The sequence below is a fragment of the Oxyura jamaicensis genome, chromosome 5 (assembly GCF_011077185.1).
Source record: "Oxyura jamaicensis isolate SHBP4307 breed ruddy duck chromosome 5, BPBGC_Ojam_1.0, whole genome shotgun sequence".
Classification (NCBI taxonomy): domain Eukaryota; kingdom Metazoa; phylum Chordata; class Aves; order Anseriformes; family Anatidae; genus Oxyura; species Oxyura jamaicensis.
In genome coordinates this window covers 10,114,828-10,136,019 of record NC_048897.1, presented here as the reverse complement: position 1 = coordinate 10,136,019, position 21,192 = coordinate 10,114,828, and the positions used below count along the sequence as shown (strand labels likewise).

The window sequence follows — 21,192 nt, the reverse complement described above, 5'->3', positions numbered from 1 at the left end:
CCTACAAAAGGAGGTTTTCTGATAGTTTTGGGGTGGCTGTACCCACCCTTCCTGCAAAGGCAGGCTGTGGTTGTACGGACCAACACCCAGCACTAGCCAGCCTTCCCGTGCCAGCTTGAGGGGTCGCTATGCCCATCTGCCTTTCCCAATACTCTGCTGGCAGCTTCGACCTCCACACCGTGGGGCTGACAGAAGGGACCGTGTGTTTCTGCCTCTGCCACTTCAACAGGGCAAAGTCCGGAGCCTTAGCACCTCCTTCACTGGTGGCTCAGCTTTATCCAGTGGCCACTGAGGTATCGGCACCCGCAGACACTCTGCAGCCAGCAGCTCCTGGCAGAGGGGCACAGCAGCTCCTTTTGGTGTGGTGTTTCCTTCAGCTGCAACACTAAGATTTGCCAGGGCTCCTTTGTCAGCACCCTTACTATTATGTCACCCTCAAAGCAAATATGAGGGCAAAGGCACATGTCACGGCTTGAGCTGATTCAGGAACTTGCTCAGCGCCTTTTCCCCCACGCCCCCTGCTGCACTTCTCCGGCACACTTCAGGCTCATCCACAGCTGGTCCCACTTGCTAAGGTGGCAGAAAAGCAATCCTGAGCAGCACAATTAAACATAATGTAATTTTCTGCCAGGTCAGTAAGTTGAGTTGTCTGGGGCCAGACCCCGTGGGAACCATGCGAAGGATGGGGCAGAGACCTGGGGGGGCCACCAGGACCAGCCAGTTTTGGGCAGCCATGGACAGTTCAACAGCTCAGCCCCAGCTGGCACCTGCCCTTCATGGCCACCCGCCTGCAGCCTGTGTTCGGACTCCAGGTGGATCCTGTGTTCTGGATTTGGGGTTAGTTATGCAGGATAAAGCCCAGGCTAGGCTTTGGCTTGATCAGCTTTACATCTCCTGAAGACTGCCTGTCTGTGGGAGGCTGTTAACACGTGTTAACGGATGCACCAGTAAGGATCTTCCAAATCCTCGTCTTGGTAAAAACAGCACTATAAATACCACAAGCCCCTGATGTTGTTAGCACTAAGGGAGCTCAGCTAGCACCAGGGAAATTGTATCAAAGCAGTAAACTTTGCTAATACAATTTTTATGTAAACCAAAAGTTCGGTGGTTCTTAAATTGCTGGCTTCTTTTCTGAATCTGACTATGCCAACACCCATGTATGTATTTTCCTGCTTTAGAGAGGTTTGTCTTACCTTTGTGATTTCGAGTGATAAGTAATTCATTCAGGGCAACTACTTAGATTTGAAAGGAAATAATAAACTACCATACATAATGTTCTCATTGTCTAAAAACTGATTTCTTTTTAAAATAGATATTTCTCTCCAGAGACCATATCCCATGCTACCAAGGATAGCAACGCTTTTCTGGGATTGAATCCCAATGACAGAGAAGTAAGTCTGCCTAAAATGGCGCATAACACAGAGGATCCATCCAGGGTAATACTGCTCCACCAACCAGAAGACTGAAGCTGGAGCTGAGTTAAGATGCGTTGTCCGGGATTTCAAGTCAGAAAACCCTCAGAAACGTAGAGTTTGCCACACCAGAAAGAAAAGTTCTTAGCATTAAAGGGATTTTTACTGAAATGATCAGCTTTGAAATCTTTACTGTGCCTTTTCTTTCTCAAAGACATTAAACAGTCATTTAACATCAACACAGGTGATGAAGAAGAAGAAGAAAGTCATATATAAGTGTTCAAAACTATTCTCACCCTCTCCATCTTACTTGCTGGTTTGCAGTTGAGTTTTCACACTTATAGTTCTGCCACAGCTTCCAAAGAAAATTAGAATTGAGTGTGATATTAAATATTTTTATTATTATTACGTTAAATAAATAAATAAATAAGGACCTCTGGGCTGATGCCAAGGACAAATAGATATCTACGGTAAGTCTTTCCCCACAGACATACTACAGTCTTCAGTGGATCAGTTTTAGGGAACAGACTTCCCCTTTTTCAGTTCTGTTAGCTCATGAATGAGCAATAGCATATTATCTGAATTTTATGATTTAAGCCTCCGCTGTGCAAGTGTCAGTACAGACAAACTTCATTTCAGGGAAATGAAAAATGCTGTTGCCTTTCACCAGCTACCGTCCTACTGAAATACCACTAAGACAGTAGACTTGTCTTGGTTGGATTTCTGTTCTTTATTTTCTTGTCCATTCTGTTGTTGTTTTGTTGTTTTGTTTTGTTTTTGTAAGTTGCTGAAGCAGAAAATGTCAAAAGCCCTTATAATTGAAAAATAATAATAATAATCAGAATTCTGATTCTTTTCCCACCTTTCTGATCGAAATGGCTACAAAAATCATTTCAGAATGGTGTTCAGAAAGGTGAGCAGTGATACTGCTCACGTTTATTCCACATGCTTGCCTTTTATTTAGAAAGTTCCTACCTACAACTAGAAAATTTGGAGGGGCTCAACAAATATCCTTTTTAACTGTCATGCCTTACCTGAAGTATTATGGTGCTGAAGAATTATGGCTTTGTCTTTGCAGTACTCTATCATCTAAGTTAAATCCATGCTAACAAACAAATGAAAATAAGGTTTTTCAAACTGCATGAGCAAGAAGCCAAAATGTCTTCCACTGAATTACTTAGGATAATGAAAGCAGTCTATTTCTGCCCTTTTTATCCCACAAGTATTGATGAATTTATATAGATAGTATGTAAATTTCTTTGAATTAGAAAGGGAATAAATTCTATCAAATATAAGGCATGTTTGGACTGCTGTAATTATATCCACACCAGTAGTTGTACCTATATAATTATTTTGTCAAAAAATAAAATAAAAAAATAGAGATTATAAATGTCGTGCATAGCCAGGTCATGAATAATGCGTTACCTCTGCCTACCTAAGTGCTTATGTGTTTCATAAAGATTTTCTCAGTTATGTTCATGAAAATATGGCGTATACCTTGCTACTTTTTATTTTATATTTAAAAAATTAATTTGACATTTTTGCATAAAGATTACAATAAAAACTTATAGATTTGGGTTTTTGTGATACAAAATGAACATAAACGTAAGCTTTTTCTATATTCTGGGTTTGATGATTAGGAACAGATGTTCATGGTCTTGGACATCTTACAGTATGTGTAATTACTAGAGCTGTCCTCCTAATCATAGCATGCAGAATTGATCACATACCATATCTAATTAAAGCAATTTCTCCTCCCGATGCGGAACCACAAAAGTACTGTTCCCTAAATCCTCTTCTGAATGGCTTGCTAATAAAACTTACATCAAAGATTTGTTTTCCTTTCTTAAAATGTTTCTAATAAAATTCTTCACAAAATTAAAGTAGTATTTGGCATCTATTTTGTAAGATGTTTGCCAGATGTTATTCTGAGCAAGTACTGTCTGAGTATTACTTTGGCTGCTTAAAATGTAAAATACATGTTCATATCAAGTTATAAAATTAACAATTTACACATAAACAGTTGCAGAGTCAGCCTTAAGACCAAACTGCAGCTAGTCTCTCCTGGGCCCAGTTCCAAACACCCTCATGGCAGGACATATGTTTTATTCAATTAAAAATCTGAATTGCTTTTTTGTAAGTAAAGTTTAATTAAGATCTCGACACTAAAGCGCTTCTGAGGATCTTGGTGGCCGCCTCTTGTTCATACATTTGATCCTCTGATAGACAATCGGTTTTTTTTCTTTTAATCTTTTCCTGCCTCAGGGGCTGATAGCAACCTTCCCAGCCCAATATTAGCAACAAAAATTGATGTTATTAGGTGATTATCATGAGCTAAAAGTTTAAGTCAGAATTCACTCCAGCTTCCGCACTTGCACTGCTCACATTTGGCAAATCCTACGCCCGCTGTTCCCCTTCACCTCCTAGCCCCATGCTGGTGCCAGGATAGGGTGCAGTATCTGACACCGGGCTCCCACTCTCGTGTCGAGCCAAATGATGGCACCTTTATGCAGTGAACAACTCACTTGCAGCTCAGCAACAGACACCAAGTGTAATTAAAAACTGACTTTTCAAATATACTTTGTTGTTTCCACTTAGCCAGTAGTGTCTTTCCCCAGTGAACTTTTCAAAAAGCAATGCAGAAAAGAAAATCCAAAGCAAAAGAAAAAAGGCAAAAGAAATGCAAAACACAAGCACCAATGGAAGCCACCATTTATTTAAAATGCTGATTTTATTTATGATTTCATTCACATACTTTTAAAACATTAATTTGGTAGAAAAGACAGTGCTCACACAGCTAATCTCATGGCCAAAGCAAGTTCCAGTTATTCCTAAATCATTCTTACAATGGATTAATTGTCCTTAATTCATATTTTCCGTCATCTTTCCATTGAGACCAGTTGTAAATTATCAGCTTTTTTTTTTTTTTTTCTGTCTGCCTGACAATGAAACATTAGCATGTTGTAGTGCTGCGGTGCGTCCAAATAAAACCACTAGACCTGGTGAACACAACCTGCACCTTTCCTGCACAAAAATTGCCATAATTAGGCTCCGTTCAAAATGTTATTATTATTTAATGTCAACAAACTGATCAATCCCACTTTGCAATTCCTTCATTGCCTTTCTGGGGGGTTGCAGGTCAGAGGGTAAGTAGCTATTTTCTGACAAAAGCCCAGTGGAGGTTCAATAGCATCCTCAAGGGAGCTCAAGCCCAGACAACACACAGCATCACAGCATCACTTTTGGGAATCTGGGTGCCCAAAGCAGATAGCAGCAGTTAGTGTCTTCAGTGAGCACTTACTGTCTTCAGTGAAGGCTTCCCTTGACTTAAGATAATATGAGCAGACACCGGGTAATTGCCATATGCAGAGACTGCAGCAGACAGTTCAAGGCTGTAGGACTACAGTGAGCTACTAGAGAGTTCATTCCTTAGCAATTCTGAGATAAAATATATATTTTTCTGGGTGAATGGAAGGAAGAGAAAAACACTGGAAGAATGCTCATGACTAAGCTTGTCTCCCCATTGTGTGGTGGTGTATGGGAACTTTGTCTGAGTTCATATCTGTCCTGCTGAGCTCTGAATGGTCTGATGTTATGACCTGAATGAAAAGAAAAAAAAAAAAAAGTCTGAAAAGTGTTCCTTTTCTCTCTTCCTTAAGGAAGAAAAACTTGTTTATGTTTTGCAAACAAAGATTTTAGCAGATGACCGCGCCCTTGCTTAACTAGGAATTATTACGTGATTATGCCTCTGGCTTGAGGGTGAGGAATCAGAGAGATCTGTGCCACATTGTGCTGTAATTTGAGAGCCTGATTGCACTGATTTCTTGCGGCTTGCTCTAGGTACGAGTCTATCCTGGGGCCCTGTCCTTAGGACCACAATATATTCCATGAGTTACTCTGCTTCTTAAAAGAACAAACTGCCTGATGAAAAGCCCATTAAAGTCCTGCATGTGACCTCAATAAAGTCTCAGTGAGGAAAAGCTCGCATATTTCTTCTGGAAGAGTTACTGCTTTTCCTAGAGGCCAGAATCTCAATAGATTATAATACATTGGACACAGAGCGGATCGATTCATGTTTTTGTTGTTTTTTTTCCTCAGAGATTCTGTTCAAAATTCCCATGTGTTTACCCATGAAAGACAGAAAAGATAAATCAGCACTTTAAAGATCATCTTACCCGGTAAGTTGCTATTTCAGCAACAACCTGTCTGAGTGCATGTGTATTAAATATGTGACTGGGAATAGTTACAGCATCAATGATAAGGGTAGGCTGGTTTTACAGAGAAAAGTGGATCATGCCATTAACCTGCCTCATTTAACAACACATTTTAGTGCAGATGAAAGTAAACTCATGCACTAAGAAGCAAAGAGCATAGGTGAGATCAGGGGGCTGCGTGTGCATGTATTTTTTTAATGCATCAAAGTTAAACTATATATTTTGTCTTTTAGGATCTATATATCCCAGCAATTTTTAAAAGGCCTTAAAGGTTGGGAAAAGTAAGTTTGCTTTGCAGGGTCACAGCTGAGAAAGTGATACAATCATGGCAGAGCTGTTGGTCTAAGCCCAGGAATTATACCGTGAGTATTTACTTTGCTCCATTAGGGGCACGTGTACACTATGCTTGCTACTTGCTGCTGACACATCCTGCTGACAACTTGGCAAGCTCCTTTCTAGGAGCAGTGCAAACCCTTACCAGTGGGTCACATCAGAGCAGCAGAAATGGAGACTCACACCGAAACAGCCTGCCCAATGCAGGTCTTCTCACGTTCAACAGGCAGGTGTCTGGTAACCTTCTGAGGCACTGCTACCCGAAATCCAAAAGCCCTGATGATACTGAAAGAGCTGCTGCGCTCCCACATCTATCCCCTGCCAGTGAACAGGCGCAGCATGGCTGGTAAGGTGCAGAGAGGAAGCCATGGCTTGGCTTTGACTGAGAGGCAAAGAACAAGTACAATGACTTGTCTGAAAGTCCAGCATTGGTCCAGGCCAAATCCTAACTTAGGGACAGTGCCCAAAGTCAGGTGCCTGAATATTCATTACTCCACAAGAATGGAAACTCAGCTAAATATTTGACATGCACACAAGTCTCTGTCAATTTCCTGAGCAAAAACCTTAAATTCAAAGTAATACTTACTTAAACGTTGAGTGAGCATCTCTCAGCCCTACCTTCGCAGCCAGTGAAGGCAGTTATGAGTAAAAATGTGGGAATCCCATCTTTCCCCCAGCTCATTCGCATGCTTCCGAGTCATCTTCCATTCTTCTCTGGCAAGTTTTTTTCTCTGATTCACTGCCTAAAAAAAAAAAACAGTTTCCTGAAACTGGATCACAAGGTTCCTGAAACTCATGTCAGTCCTCTTTTAAACTTCAATAAGATATAGCAAATGGCCTCCTCCCTCCTCACATAAGCCAATAAATCACATTTATTATTGCCAAAAGCATAAGCTGAATGCAAGAGCAAAAGACAGCACTCATGGCAGCATTTTAATTTCAGTGATACAGCAAATGATAGTTTGCTGATCTCTGTAAAGATCACAATTCAATTCAATTAATGAAACATATTAAACCCATATGTAGCGTATTATGCAGTACTTGTAATGCAGTCAGTATGACAAAACTAAGTTACTGTAATGCCATCATATAGAAAAGTAGAGGAGTAAATTATAAGTGCACACAAAACACATTCATTCGCTCATGAATGAACGTGTAGTATGAAATGTGATACACACATATAGTAACTAAGAGAAAACACATGTAGGATGGCTTACAGAAATTGAACTACATTATTTTCCAGATAATATATGTAATTTTGAAATACAGCAGGATTTTTTTCTGCTACAAACTCAGCCTCAGTTGCAAACACTTTTCTTGTGCTTGTGCATGTTGTCAGAAGCCCAGCTTTTTTGTTCAGACACAGATTTGAGTACATGATTGTGCCCCACAGATTTCAGGTTATCACTCTGTCTTGCCATGTGATAGAACAAGAACATATAACAGTATTATTTATTTAGGGATGGGAAAGAGCTTGGCAGAAGCCTGTAAAAGCTCATGGGAAGTAGCCACACTCCATCCCGTGGCTTACAACCAGTGAAGCCTGTTATCACTCACGTACTTAAAGGCAGTATTTCACTGGCTGCTTAACACTTTGCTCATACGACACAGAGGAAGAAAATTCATTGTGCCAAGAAAACACTCCTTCATAATTTCACCAGCACTTCTCAGAAGGCTGTAAACAATATTGGCTACATATTTTCCCAGCTTGTGTCCCACCACTCAGGGATTCCTCTTGAAAGATATTCCCTCAAGGATTCTGTCTGGAACAGCTTAACTTCCTTCATTAAATGTTTCCTCTGCTTTCCCTTTTCTATCCATTTATTTCAGTATTCCCAGGGGAAGTTTTACAAGATGCTGATCTTGCACAGTAAAGAGAAAAAATACTCAGCACCCAAGGCCTTAAATGGAGTGTTTGCTTCAAGACTTTAATTAAGGCTTAAATATATGTTTTTAAGTGAGGAAGTAAAAGGGCTAGGAACAATTATCCATTTTATTTTTATTATTTTTTTTCAGCTCATTTGTAACCTCAAGGAACAAATTTCTGCAATATCTCTCCACACCCCTGCAAAATTTCTGGTGAGTGTTTAAACCATGGGGTAAAAAAAGAGCGATGTGTATTTTGGAAGCTTAAATCCAGAGGCCAACAAAACAAAAAGAATCAGAAAATCCTATCGTGTTGACTGTGCCAAGTTAGGATGGTATACCTGGGAAAGGATCCCTCCACATATCTCCTGTTATTGTGCTCTTTCCCAAAGCATCTACTGCTGCCACAAGGACGATGAGGAAATGGACTTCTGGTCCCATCTAGGAGCATCCTTATGGGAACGGCAAAGTACTGAAAGAGAAGAGGAAAGGCAGAGATATGCTGAATGCAATCCAGACAATGAAACACACAACAGAACTACTGTTGTAGTTCTATCCTCATCCCCATCTGAAATGCAGTATACTCTCATGCTAGAAGCAAACAGACAGCCTCTTTAGGACACTTCCATGGGTTAGTGACAGCACTTCTGGTTTAACAAACTTTATGTACCAGAAACCAGGTAGGCTAGTAATGTTCTTGCTGAACTTAAATCATGTTGAGATGCTTCCACTTGCACGACGACTTTCCCAAGACCTAATCCACACCCTCTGCGACTACTTGTCACCTGTGGACACTGAGCAGGAAGAGAGCACTGCATTGCATCAGCCTGCAAATGACAGGACAGGCAGGGCACCTTGCTCAACATCACAAATATCAGTGAGGGAATGGGAGGTGTCCTTGCTAACAGCTTCGCCAAATGTTTCCTGAATGCTCTGCTGCCAAGCATTTCTCCAGCCCAGGCGGATGGCATGAAGGCATCCCCTGTGACCTGCTGCAGCATATGAGATACCAACTCACAGTTATCTTCCTGGCAGGTGGGTGAGAATGACACAAGAATTAGCACTCGTGATCAATTAGGAACTTGGAATGAGTCCTAATGGAACCTATGTTCTCCTTGTACATTTTCTCACTGGAAGTCCACAGCTTCAAGGACGTGATGCACCGTGAGGTTTCATTCTCCTTGCTGGCCAGTATAACAACCACACTCACCCAATGTACATCTGTCCTGCCACAGCACTCACAAGCATCCATGCTGCTTCCTCTCACCCGTGTTCTCTGACTGCCCTGAGCACAGACACCAGCGTCCTTCCCACTGCAGCGGGGTAGATCCTGACATAACAGGGGGAAAGGGCTTAACTGCTCCATCCTCATCCACGCAGGTGATGATAGGCTCAGGAATGAGACAAACAAATAAATTAATGGATTTAACAAAGCAAAATATGGTGTTTGAACCTCCAGCTCCCACTATGTTGATGAGAGCTGGTATGCATTTTTAGCTAATTTCTGAGTAGATGCAGAAAGACAGAAGCATTAGCATCTGGCATGAGGTAACACAGGTATGTCTGAAGCCACCATACACAACAGGAGACAAACCTTGACTGGTTTGTATGGGCAGGCATCCATAGTTTCAAAAGAAAATGTAAAAATAAATAAATAAAATTGAAAGGTTTCTGAAGAGAATGACAAAATGTCAGAAAACCTGCTTTACAGGAAGCCTGAGCACACTATTACTTCGCAGTGAGAAGTCTTTGATTTGGTATACAAGTGTATATATATATATATATAATGGCTAGAAGCCAAAGCTTCAATTTCAGATTAGCAATAAGGGGGCACAGCAAGATGGAAAACTTACAAATGCAGAAAAAAAAAAATCACAATTTGAAGTGCATAAATGAGAGTTAGAAACTTTCCAGGTAATGTCCTGTCTTGACCCAAGCTAAGGACTAAGCCAAGAAGAACCCTTGTGAAAGTGATGTGTGTGGTGGCTTCTGCTACACCTGTGGGCAGACAAGATACTCCCAGTGGGCTGGCCCAGCTGTGTAAAGCTATTAAGTCATTTTCTTCCAGAGTTTGAGAAGCTTATTTTATCCTATTATAAGAGTAAATATCTTTAACCAAATGGGGATAAAGATGTCGGAAAGTACAATGCCCTTGATCCTTCCTGGTTTGAGGAAGAAAACAGAATAGAAAGGCAATGGAGAACAGATTGTTGGAGACTGAGTGGGTCACGACATGGGGCAAGAAACTTGGATAGCCACCGGCATTGCTTGCACGTATTTTTGAAAATTATATCGTGACTGTTTTGCACTTGTATCAGAGTGCAAGGGCAGAATGGAATGGAGCCTATGTGAAACATACAGCTAGTTTCTGCCAAGATTCTTTTCAGGAAAAAGTATTAACTCCTTGAAACGGATGAAAACATTTAATACGAAACATCAGACCCAGTTCTAATACTAACAGGTGTAAGTCTTCTCATCTGTTATATTAACAAAAGTGTTGTTACTATTTCCTCCTTTCTTGCCAGTGAGATTGCCTCTGCAGTAATATCTGTGATACCACGGAATTTTTCAAGACCTTATTAGTATTATTAAAATATTAAAGCTCAGCAGGCAGTCTGGGGAGTAATGGAAGTTCTACAGATAGATGTGCGTGTGTGCCTGCACGCTCATGTGCATCTTGGATCTTCCCCGCATCCCCACGAATGCTGTGTGGTAGCAGCCCTGGAATGCCAAAATTATCTGGGGAATTCCTCATTCCTAAGTTTAGCGCTAAAGAGCTAATGGCTTCAGTATGTTTCATTGTTCAGATGTGAGGTTAAATGCAGAGATCAGACTTAGTTTTTTTTCTGGAACACCAGTCTAATACTGTTAGGATGTGCAAGTGCCTTTCTTGGCTGCCCTGCATTGGACCCTGGAGGCAGGGCCCTGGAAACTGCAGAACAATTTGTTTAGCAGAGCAGTAGCACAGGTAACTCAATATTTCATTTCTTTTTTTCCGATCACTAAAATATAATCTGTCACCAGAAGAAGGAGCAGTGTGGAAAAGGAACACTGGCTTTAAGGAAAATACATTCATTGAATTCTTCAGGAAAAAAAAAAAAAAAGAAAAAAAAAAACAGACGCTACGTGTAAATTTAATCCCCCTATCTTCAAAGGAGACAGCTTATGTAAACTGGCATATATACAACAAGGTGCAAAGGATCTAGATCACTGCAGTTCCCTAAAACCAAATATGTTCCACCTTAATTTTCGAAATTATTATATCTAGTATTTATTCTCCAACCTACATTAATGGCTTTCTGAGTTTGTTCAATCCTTTTTAATCTCCTGACTTATTTTTCAGTGGATAAGAAATTGCTTTTTGGTCATATTCCCACATCACTGAGGTGACTGATGAGTTTGGCCAAAATTCCCTGCCTTTAGAATACAAGAGCTCAAATCTGCTATTAATGACTACAGCTATGCCTAGAAAGAGTGTAAAGAAAAATGAGATGTACAATCCACTAGACTAAATAAATAAATAAAAAGGAAAATATGATTACTGTCACTGGAAATAGCTGGCCACCATTGGGAAAGGGAATGTATAAATAATTATTTTAGCTGCATGTATGCAACAAAAAAAAGAGTTCATCCACAAACAGTAATTAAAAAAAAAAAAAATCAAATCAAGCCTCTTATTACTTTTGCCAGATTCCAGCAATGAAAACACCTGCATTTCAGTTTATCGACAAGTATTGTAAAATCAGCAAACAATATAAACCCATATTCCATTCAATTTCTTGGACACAAACTTGGTAAACTCAGTAGAAGAGACTTGGTAACCTTAGTAGAAGAGTCAAATGTGAGGATGTGAAGGTAATCCATGAGTTATAAAAAATGGTTCCCATAATAGAGCAGCACCTCACAACCAATTATCCCAGTTATCTGCCAGATACACTGGTATTTTAGATGTCTGCTCCTCTTGGGTATTCTGAGAAGATTCACTAAATCTCTAGTACAGAATATTGTTTTCTGATTTTTCTTGCAAGGCTGAGATTCCCTATATGCCATATCCCTGCAATCGACCAGGACCATCATCTATCTGGACTAGGCAAGGAATGGAAAAGGGATTTTGCTCCCATATCCCAAGCCCTGCATTGAGCACCCAGACAGAGCTAAGAACCAGACTAATAACAGCAGGGTCTTTTTAGTCCATGCTAAACAGCAGGGGCTGTATGGTAAAGAGAATTTTCATGTTGATTTGATAGTATACCATAAACTTTCCACAAACTATTTTTAAAATCCTATGTTTTTGAAGATGGCAGCATGTTTGTAAAAGTCATATAGCATAGACTTAATATTATACATAGAAAATAAAAAAGTACATATGAGAACAGGTTTTCCTACCTATACTGTTTAATTTATGCTGAGAATTGTTACAAATAAATAAGGAAGATAGTCCTTCAGTGCAAAAACACCTACCTTACCATTTCTAAGTAGATTGAGATAGACACAGTGCAGATTTTGAACACCTATTGACAGATAAGCAGAAATATAATATGGCAGCAAAACTGGTAAACTCTAAAGAGACTACCTGCTATTTGATCCAGAATACTTTTAGCAATCAAAGAAAACTGTATGTTTATGGGCACTATTTTTATGGTGCCATTCCATCATTTTGTTGACAAAGATCTACAGAATTGTCCATTTCTTTTTGTGGTGAGGAAAAGTTTACAACAGTAAATTAAGATAGATTAAGATTGCAAATTAAAAACAAATAAATTTGCTTCTGGTTCTATTTGAAAACAGCAACAGGACGCAACAACCATTACCATTTTTTTTTTTACATTTAAAATACCATTTGTATAGCAAAGGTAGCTGACAATAGCAGTTCTAATCAGTTGTCTTATATACTGGAAAAGGAAGTCAGAAGTTTATAAAGGAACAGCAAATCAAATAAAAATTCCATAAACTGCATTCTAATGTGACAAGAAAAAGTTTAGCTTTACTGTGACAAAGACCAAGAAGAATATGAACCCTAGAAACATTTTAGTAAATGTTCACTATGAAAGCAGAACGTTGGGCCTAACACAGGGATTTTTCTGTAATGACTTCAAATTTCTTTCATCCTAAGGTGAATTTGATGCTGAAATATTTTTCTATGGAGAATACTGTGGTTCTTGTAGAACCTAAGATAACTGTAATGACTCTGTAATTATTAGCTGAGACTTATGACAAAATCTTTCTTCACACAGTGTTGCTAATAGCACCAGGTTGATGTAGGTCTTTGTTCATTCCACACGGCTCAAGTCACATGAGGATAACATTGACCTTATTTCAAGGAAGAGTTATTCATGCCATTTCTTTTACTTAGAGAGGTTGTTCACCTAGTCATGCCTGACTGAAATAGAAAGGATGGAATTACAATAGAAAAAGAGGAATTACAAATTCAGTGCCAGACACACGGAGTTGACAAACACTATAGTTAATCTGTAAAATTAGGTCCAGAGCTATAAAAGGCACAGGGAGAGACAGATCCAGCATGCTCACTGGAAGAACTCTACTATCATTTACAAACTCAAGCAGCCACCTGTCAGCTTCTGTAGTCTCTTCTCCTCCACAGACTTTTTCTCTGTCCCTAACATAGTCCATATACTTGTCTAGCCCCACAGTTCTTTTTTTTTTTTTTTTTTTTTTTTAACTTTCCACTTTCACTATCACCTCTGTGCAACATCTTTCACAGAGCCCAGCCTCTCAGCTCTCTTAGGTCCTTATTCCCCACCCCACCCGCTCCCCCCCAATATAGATACCTGACAATCTTGAAGATGCCTTCGTAGGATTGCTCTCTGAAAAGTGCAGTTATTCCCAATCCTCCAGTCACTCAAAGAAAGAAGACACAAACTCCGACATGCCAAGGTGACAAAGAAAAGCTAAGGTTGAGCAGAGAATTAAATTCAGGTTATCAGGAGTCTTTGCAAGAGGACATGTCTCGTGTCTTCCAAATCCCCTTCCTTAAATCCACTCTTACTACTGCTTGGAATCTAGCCAGGACAAGTGCTAACACTTGTAAAACAAATGACCCAAATTGTAAAAGGTCCAAATATTTTCAGTCTTACTTGTCAAGTGAAAGATATCACTGTCTAACAGGTAATGCTCCTTACACTTGAGACACGGATCTTGAAATAACTCTAGCTATACACTTCTAAATCCCTGTTTGAATCTAGCCCTAAGGGAAGAAATGATGTTAAAGCCACTTTCATTCTGAGTAAGAGCATCCATACAGGGGGATAAATACTGTTCACCCACCACACTTCATGCAGATTTGTCAAATATCCTTGTATACAGGAGCATTTCTGGATTTTTCATGCAGGTACTAGTCCAGTCAAGCCCTCTTCAGCATTAGAAGTGTGCCTCATATCATAAGACACCTTATTTTGCAGCTATATTTGCTGTGCTGTTCCTTCCTTGCAAGATATGTTATGGGGCATATTGCTGGGTGCCTGTCGCCTGAATGTTTATTGACTCATGAAGGTTATCAAACGACTAGAATTACTTGCTGTGTCATACACCATTACTTTGTATGGACATTAGAGTGGCCAGTGCTTTTTAGTTCAATGTGACTGCTGCTTTCCCCAATGATACATAAGCAGTAATAGGTAATAACTACGCCATGACATACTTAGTTTGTAGAGCTCAAGCACCCAAGCAATGAAGAAATTGCCAGTGCTGCTTTTATAGTCCATGTTCATACGGGTACGGCAATTAGCCAAACTGACAAAATGACAGTATTTCACTTAAGTATCTTTTTATTTTCTCTCTTCCATGTAAGTACATCCATTTCCACATTTATTCCATTATCTTTCACTAATAAAAGAAATAATTGTGAGACAGGTTTTCCTACAAAAATGTATCTATGCACCACTGATTTTATTTCAGCTTTGTTGTGGTTACACTAACAGAAAGCAAGTATTTGAGCTACAAATGGTTTTGTCCCAGCCATTGTCTTTCAACTGATGGTTTTTTTGGTTCAACGTGAGCTATTTACATTTAGCTTTGTGAAGCAGAGTAATAAGGGCAGGAAAGGACCTCAGGAGGTCACCCATTGCCTCTCCCTGCTGCAGGGCAGAGCCAAACAGCTAAACCACAGCTAAGCAGATCTGAGTTCTCCCTAGCTGTTAACATCTGACTGATGCCCACACAATATCCACTGGTGGCCATTTACCTCAGCTTCAAGATCTGATCTACTTACAGGTGCTGTAACTGCTAACAGGTGATGTGACTCATAGCGTCCATTGCTCACACAGCTCTTTTCATTTCATGCTTTTACTGTGTCCTTTCACAACACTCTGCATCTTCTGCAGGTCTGAAAATCTACACGTTGCAGTAGAAAGGACATTTCCACTATCCCTCTACCCAGCACTATCATCTGCAAACAGTTTACATCAGCCTCTGTGCTCTGTGATAAATCTGCTTTCACAACCCAGGGCAGTTATAAATAGAAACACATGATTTCACATTTTGTAAAACCCACAAAACTTCCCAAGAAGCTGATTGCCCAACTCAAAATGCAGGAAAAAGGGCAAAATTAAATATAATGCACCAGGTAAGCAAAACATCTTGAAACTTTTTTTTTTCTGTTTTCTTTCTGTTGCAACGCACTCAGACGAAAGTGTCATTTCTAAAATGATGAGGTTTGCCGAGGCTGCAGAGAGCTTTCCTTGGAAATCCTTTTACACAGCAGGAGTTCCACTGGGAGAATGTGGCTTGGATAATGAAGTGATCTCAAAGTTGGTGGTCTGTGTTCTAGGAATACATCACTTAATCATATGTGGGATTTCTTTGCTGTTTTTCCTGCAGCATTTATCTTCATACTGTCCTGTATCTTTAAAATTTCCATGGAAAGGCACGTATCTTTTGCAGGAACTTGTGTGTAATTATACAGAAATTATCTACAGCAAAATATGCATGGGAGAAAAAAATCTTTCACTGAGCAGGAATTTTGCTATCAAGTTTTGGATTTCATCCTCAAGACTTTGCCTCCCTTCACAATTATGGATGAGTTAGAAAAACTTTCCCAGCTTCTCTTCAGAAGGGAACATCAGCCAATGAGCATATTGCCCTATCACTGTTATCAACATTAGTCTCATCCTAAATCCAAAACATAGCACCCTACCAGCTACTGGGAGTAAAATTGCTATCCTAACTAAAACCAGGACACAATGCTGCACTAGATCTCAGTAATAACCCCAGCTCATTGCCCCAGAAACCTTTTGTCTTTGTGCTTTTTTTCTGACAGAATAGCACTAACAAATTCTACAATTTAAAACCTTTGAGAGTTTTTTTTTTTTCCCCTCTGAATGGGAGTTATCTGGTGCAATGTGTTTACACAATACAATCAACAGTAAACCCTAACTAGGGTTATCCCAAGAAGAGGAACCTGATGGTTTGGAACCAATCTAAAATAACCAGAAAGGGCACAGATCTGACGTCCAATGACATATTTCAAGTGCTCCAAATACACAAGACCTTTCAACCCATTAGAAATGATAAGCTTCATCCCACTGCATCATAAGAAGAAAATAAACCACACCAACCCTAATGCCTGCTAATAAAGCAAAGCATCGTAGCTACTTTGTCAGAACTTGTATCCAAGTGTCCTGAGACTTGTATGACCTTCCTCTCTATAAAACATGCCTCATAACAATGGTGGGGTTAAGAATCAGAAGTGGGATACAATTTACATTACACAAACATACACTTAGGGATATTCAGCCACTGAGATACTAATTTCCTGATGTAAGTCCCAGACAAAAATTATAAACTATAGTCCGTTACTGCCTCAGGACAGTGCCCCTTGATATGCCCTGTTATGAATCCCAGGGTAGCGCAGCATAGTAGGCTGAAAGAAAATGCTCTTGATGATGTACTGGAAACAGATGACTCTCAGTGCCCCAACACTAAACAGTTGTGTCATACTAAAAAATATTTCCAGGCATATTCACAGATGGCAGGCATATATCTAACTGTCTTTTACTACAAGGACATGCAGAGGAGCATGTCTTGCACTCTTCACCATCAGAAAGTGATTGAGACAATGTCCTAAATTCCAGTGGTTCAGCTGGAATGGATGTATATGTAGGACCCAATGCATATGAATCATCACACCAGCCAGATCCTGACCCTTCACTCAGTTTTTTCAGCTGCTCTTCAGGCAACATTCCCATTTACATTAATGTGACTACTTTCATAAGGGAAGGTCATAAGCATAAGAGTCATTGCACCGTTCCTAGAGGCAGATCATGACCCTTAAGTACACATTTATTGTAGAGCTGATAGGTAACTGATGATGTAACACAGCTGATTGAATAAATTTTTTTTCAAAAGAAATTAAGTGGAGTGAATTAACTTTATGGATCGAAACACAGTAAAGCACAGGAGGCCTACTGAGGAATGGAAGTACCCATTATTGAGTGTTTCTGCTAATGAGAATCTAACATACAACCTGCACAAGAACAAGCTAAAGCCTCCATTACTCAGAGGAGATCAATTAATGACATTGGGATTGTTTCTAAGGATGGTAGTTTTAGACAATTTAGAAAAGTTTAGCTGAAACTAAAAACTCTCCTTAGATTTTAAGGACCCAAAGGAGTTATATATAACAATCCTAAAAAGACTTCCTAAAACAGCTAGATAAACCATCTGTAACAAATGCATATTGTCAAAGTAAAAGCAACCAGGGAATCTGGCCACATCATTCATTTCCGAGTTTCAGCCCAGGAAGATGGAGACACTGAGGAACTATCTGCCCAGCTAAGCACATGTAGCATGGCTTCCAGAAAAGGCTAAAACCAAAAGACACTGGAACTTGCTGGACATATTTTTAACAGTTGGATTGAGAACACAATTGTTGAAGTCTTCATTAATGCTGTTTCTCCTTATTCTGCAGCTATGTACAGGCAGTGTACGTATAAGTTGCAGCAGTACTGCTCTTAGGAAGAGAGACTAACGCTGCTTCCAGAGAGTTCTGGAATCTGGTGAAAACAGTTTTGTGCAGAGAAGGATTTGTCATTTTCAGAAAGGAACATGATATATTTGCAGAGGATGCTCAACTTTGGAATGAGAGGGCAGAAGAAACAATGAGCACGCAGTTTGGCTGAACGTATACAGCATGATAGACCACGATTACACTTCTTCCCTTGGCTGCACCTGTCTCCCAGCTTGCACACATCTCCAGCACCAGACCTTCTGGCCTTTCTCAGAGCAGGTCTATCAATAAGGATCTGAAACTGCCCACAGAATCCAGTGACTCATCTTATATAATGACTCAGTGTTGCAAGCTGCAGGAGCTTAGCCAGGCTTAGCAAGAGTGGAAAGTTTCCAATTTTTATTTTTTTTATACATAGATAAGATTTTTGAGACTAGTGTCTATCGCTCTGCTTACAGATCCCTGTTTAGAGCCCACTGACCATCAGTTTCACAGATCTCACCGCAGGGTGCTTCAGTTCCCACAGCGATTCTATTCCTAGCATGTGAACAACATATTCAGAGCATTCTTCCTGGGGGATGTCCCTCAGAGCATATGATATTTTTTAAGCAAAGATGGGGATCAGAGTTCCACAATCAAACAATCAGATATGAACTTAGGAGACTGTCCTGATGAGGAAACATGATGTAGGGAAGCAAGCTGCTCATTTTAGAACCAGAATGTTTATGACGTGTGTTGCAAGGCAAAAGTCTGCACAATCAGACATTGGGTAATGTAGGTCCAGTGGAAGCTGTGCTACCCACGTCTAAACATTTTCCTCACTACTACACTGCAATAATTTTGTTTCCCAGGGACAGGCCTCCTGGAAGTACAGACAAGCTTTGTGGGATAGATTGCTGATACTCATGCAGAAAAGCAAGACCACCAAACCTTTGCACTTGTCAATATTTGTCCTCCAGCCGTTGGTGACTAGTGGCTTAACACATTGATTCTTGTTTCCACCCTCCCCCTGTCTTCCAGTCAAAATAAGATGCAGTTTCCCAACTGAAGGGACTAGAAAAAAATCAAAAAAGGTTGCCCAGCCCCAGCCTCCAAAATATTCTTCATTCTCTCAAAGCCCTTTACACCAAATACACCCCAAGCTTTTATTAAAATAAAAAAGACAACAAAGAGGTCAAAACAAAAACAACAACAAATCAAGCAAGAACAGTGATGTCTATTTTCGTGGCACAGACTTAGTGTTTTGCCTGAGCTCCCACAGGAGATCTCTCCTTGACCTGGAACTGAAGCCCAAGGCTTCCAGACTCTCACCTCAGTACCCTGTCAGCTCGGTCAGTACAACCTACCTAGCACTTCCCCACCCAGCTCTTGCCTGCAGGTGCTTGCACCCAGCTTGTACCTTTTCTTGGCAGAGGTGGGAAGGGGAGGCTCAAGCAGCATGCTTGGTAATGAAATATCACCTCCCGCATCTCTGACTCCCATTGCACCAATTTAGCAGAGCTGCCTCTCACCACTTCCACTTAAGTAAAAGCTGAAGTAAACATAAAGCAAGTTTGTCCTGTGTACAAGCACGGCCAGCACAGACATACTTCTGCAAAACAGCCTGGCAGGGGTCAAAGACCTGGAGTTCGACTCCTTTGACTGCCAAGGTCAGGCCAGCTGGCCACCTCACCCACCCAACTTAGCATTTATAATTACAGATCATGTCACTCCTCTTTAAAAAGAGTGTTTTTTAGGTGGTGGTGGTGGTGGTGGTTTTAGGTAAAACTCTTTTCCTGGCAAAAACAAACAGACCTGTAATGCACAAAGGAGTCAAGGTTGCATTTCATGCTAGGCCAGTGTAGGACCCACCAACAGTTAAAGTTCAATTTCCTCAAAGAATCTCTGACAGAACACAGTTTCAGTTTCACACTTTGTAACTCTGTGTTTGAAAAGAGAGAGAAAAAAAATAGCGATGGGAAGGGGAAAACAAAACTGCTCAAGGAGTTTTAAATTCTTTTATGGTGTGAGTTTTCTGCCAAGGCTATCCACAGGAACAGAAGTGAAGGACGGACATTTATGGTGAGGTAGTGCCTCTGCAGACTCTCCCTTTAGAAAAAATTGGCTCTGCCAAGAAGTCTTAGCACAATTCTTGGTTTATGGCAAGATCAGAGCAAGATTACAGCAAGATTACAGTATGTTCCTTCAGCTCAGGAGTCCCAGTTCTTCATCCTGGTACTGCCAAGAGATCCTGTGCAAAACCTCTCCCCCGGCCCATAGACACTCCCAGGGATAGCTGATGCTATCAGACAGTCACAGGAATAGCAGGGGATCAGGTAAAATCCAGTGTGTTAGAAGCCAGAACTCGAACTCGGAACAATCATCTTCTTCCAGAGTGTCTCCAGGACCAGGCTAGAAGAGGACTGACTTTCAGCCTAAGTTTATTTATTCATATGCAATCACTTGCTTACTTAATTGTCTGTCACAGTTACCTTTACAAACCCACTTACACAATCTTTTAATCAAGTGTAAACCAAGAAGGCTACTTAATTGAATGAAAATTTTCCTCCAATAAAAATCTGATCTTGCATCTGAAATGTCTTTTTATTTCTTTTTCTTTCTTGAAAACAATGAGTCTTTCAAGGAAAAAAAATGCCAGTTTTTGCTGGAAATATTTTTTCCCAAGTTTAGGCAAAATAAATTTACAGATCAATGTTTTGGCTTAAAACTTACCCAGATCTGAGGCTTGGGGGGGCTGATCCTTTTACCCCAAAATACCAAACTACAAAGGATTGTGGGTCTTTGCCTGTTATTTTCAAAAGTTCTTTCATAGAAATCTCTTACAAACTTGCCACGAAGACAACGCCTGTGAGTATATCAGCCGTATCCCTCTGTGAACTACACAGACATCTTAAACTAGAAACAGAAAAAAATAGCTAGAAGTCCTCACATGAACTGCAAAAATCTGATCAGGTAGCAGAGTGAAACAGCCAAGTTATCTGAAGTGGCAGAAAGCAATTGGTAAGGATCCAAGATGATAGGGGTGCTTCAGTTAAAAACCAAAATACCTGACCACTTGAGCTGTTACAATATATTGCCAAAATAAACCACAATTATTTATTCAGATGATGTTCCTTGGCTTTCCTTTCAGGAAAACTGCCAGAAAATAAATGAAGTATTCCCTGAATCAACAATCCAGAAAAGACACTTAAAGAAAGGTCTGAAGTTGGAACATGCAACACACTCTGTTTAACTAAGCAATACAGTTAGAGTGAGACTTGTTTTTCTTTAACTTGCTGAGATTGCTTTTTAACATTTAAAATATAACAGGCTTACTCAGAATGAAAACAATTAAATAGTGCAGAGAATTATGCCACTAACAAGGAAAAGTACCCGAATAACCATTTTATTTCTTTCCTCTTCA

At 40.1% G+C, this 21,192-nt stretch overlaps 1 long non-coding RNA gene across 4 annotated transcripts in view; it reads right to left on the bottom strand.

Annotated features, from left to right (window-relative positions):
- Positions 1-4,124: 4,124 nt before the first annotated feature.
- Positions 4,125-21,192, bottom strand: part of LOC118168093 — a 56,971-nt gene continuing 39,903 nt past the window's right edge. Inside the window, exons 1-5 of one of the 4 annotated variants that reach the window (XR_004751354.1) lie at positions 15,054-15,208; positions 12,287-12,336; positions 8,167-8,297; positions 6,578-6,702; positions 4,125-5,011 (exon numbers count right to left, since the gene is read on the bottom strand). This is a non-coding gene — a long non-coding RNA (uncharacterized LOC118168093). Of the gene's footprint in view, positions 5,012-6,577; positions 6,703-8,166; positions 8,298-12,286; positions 12,337-13,394; positions 13,408-15,053; positions 15,209-21,192 lie in introns of those variants that run through there. The other 3 variants (XR_004751353.1, XR_004751356.1, XR_004751355.1) reach the window with 3 other exon arrangements.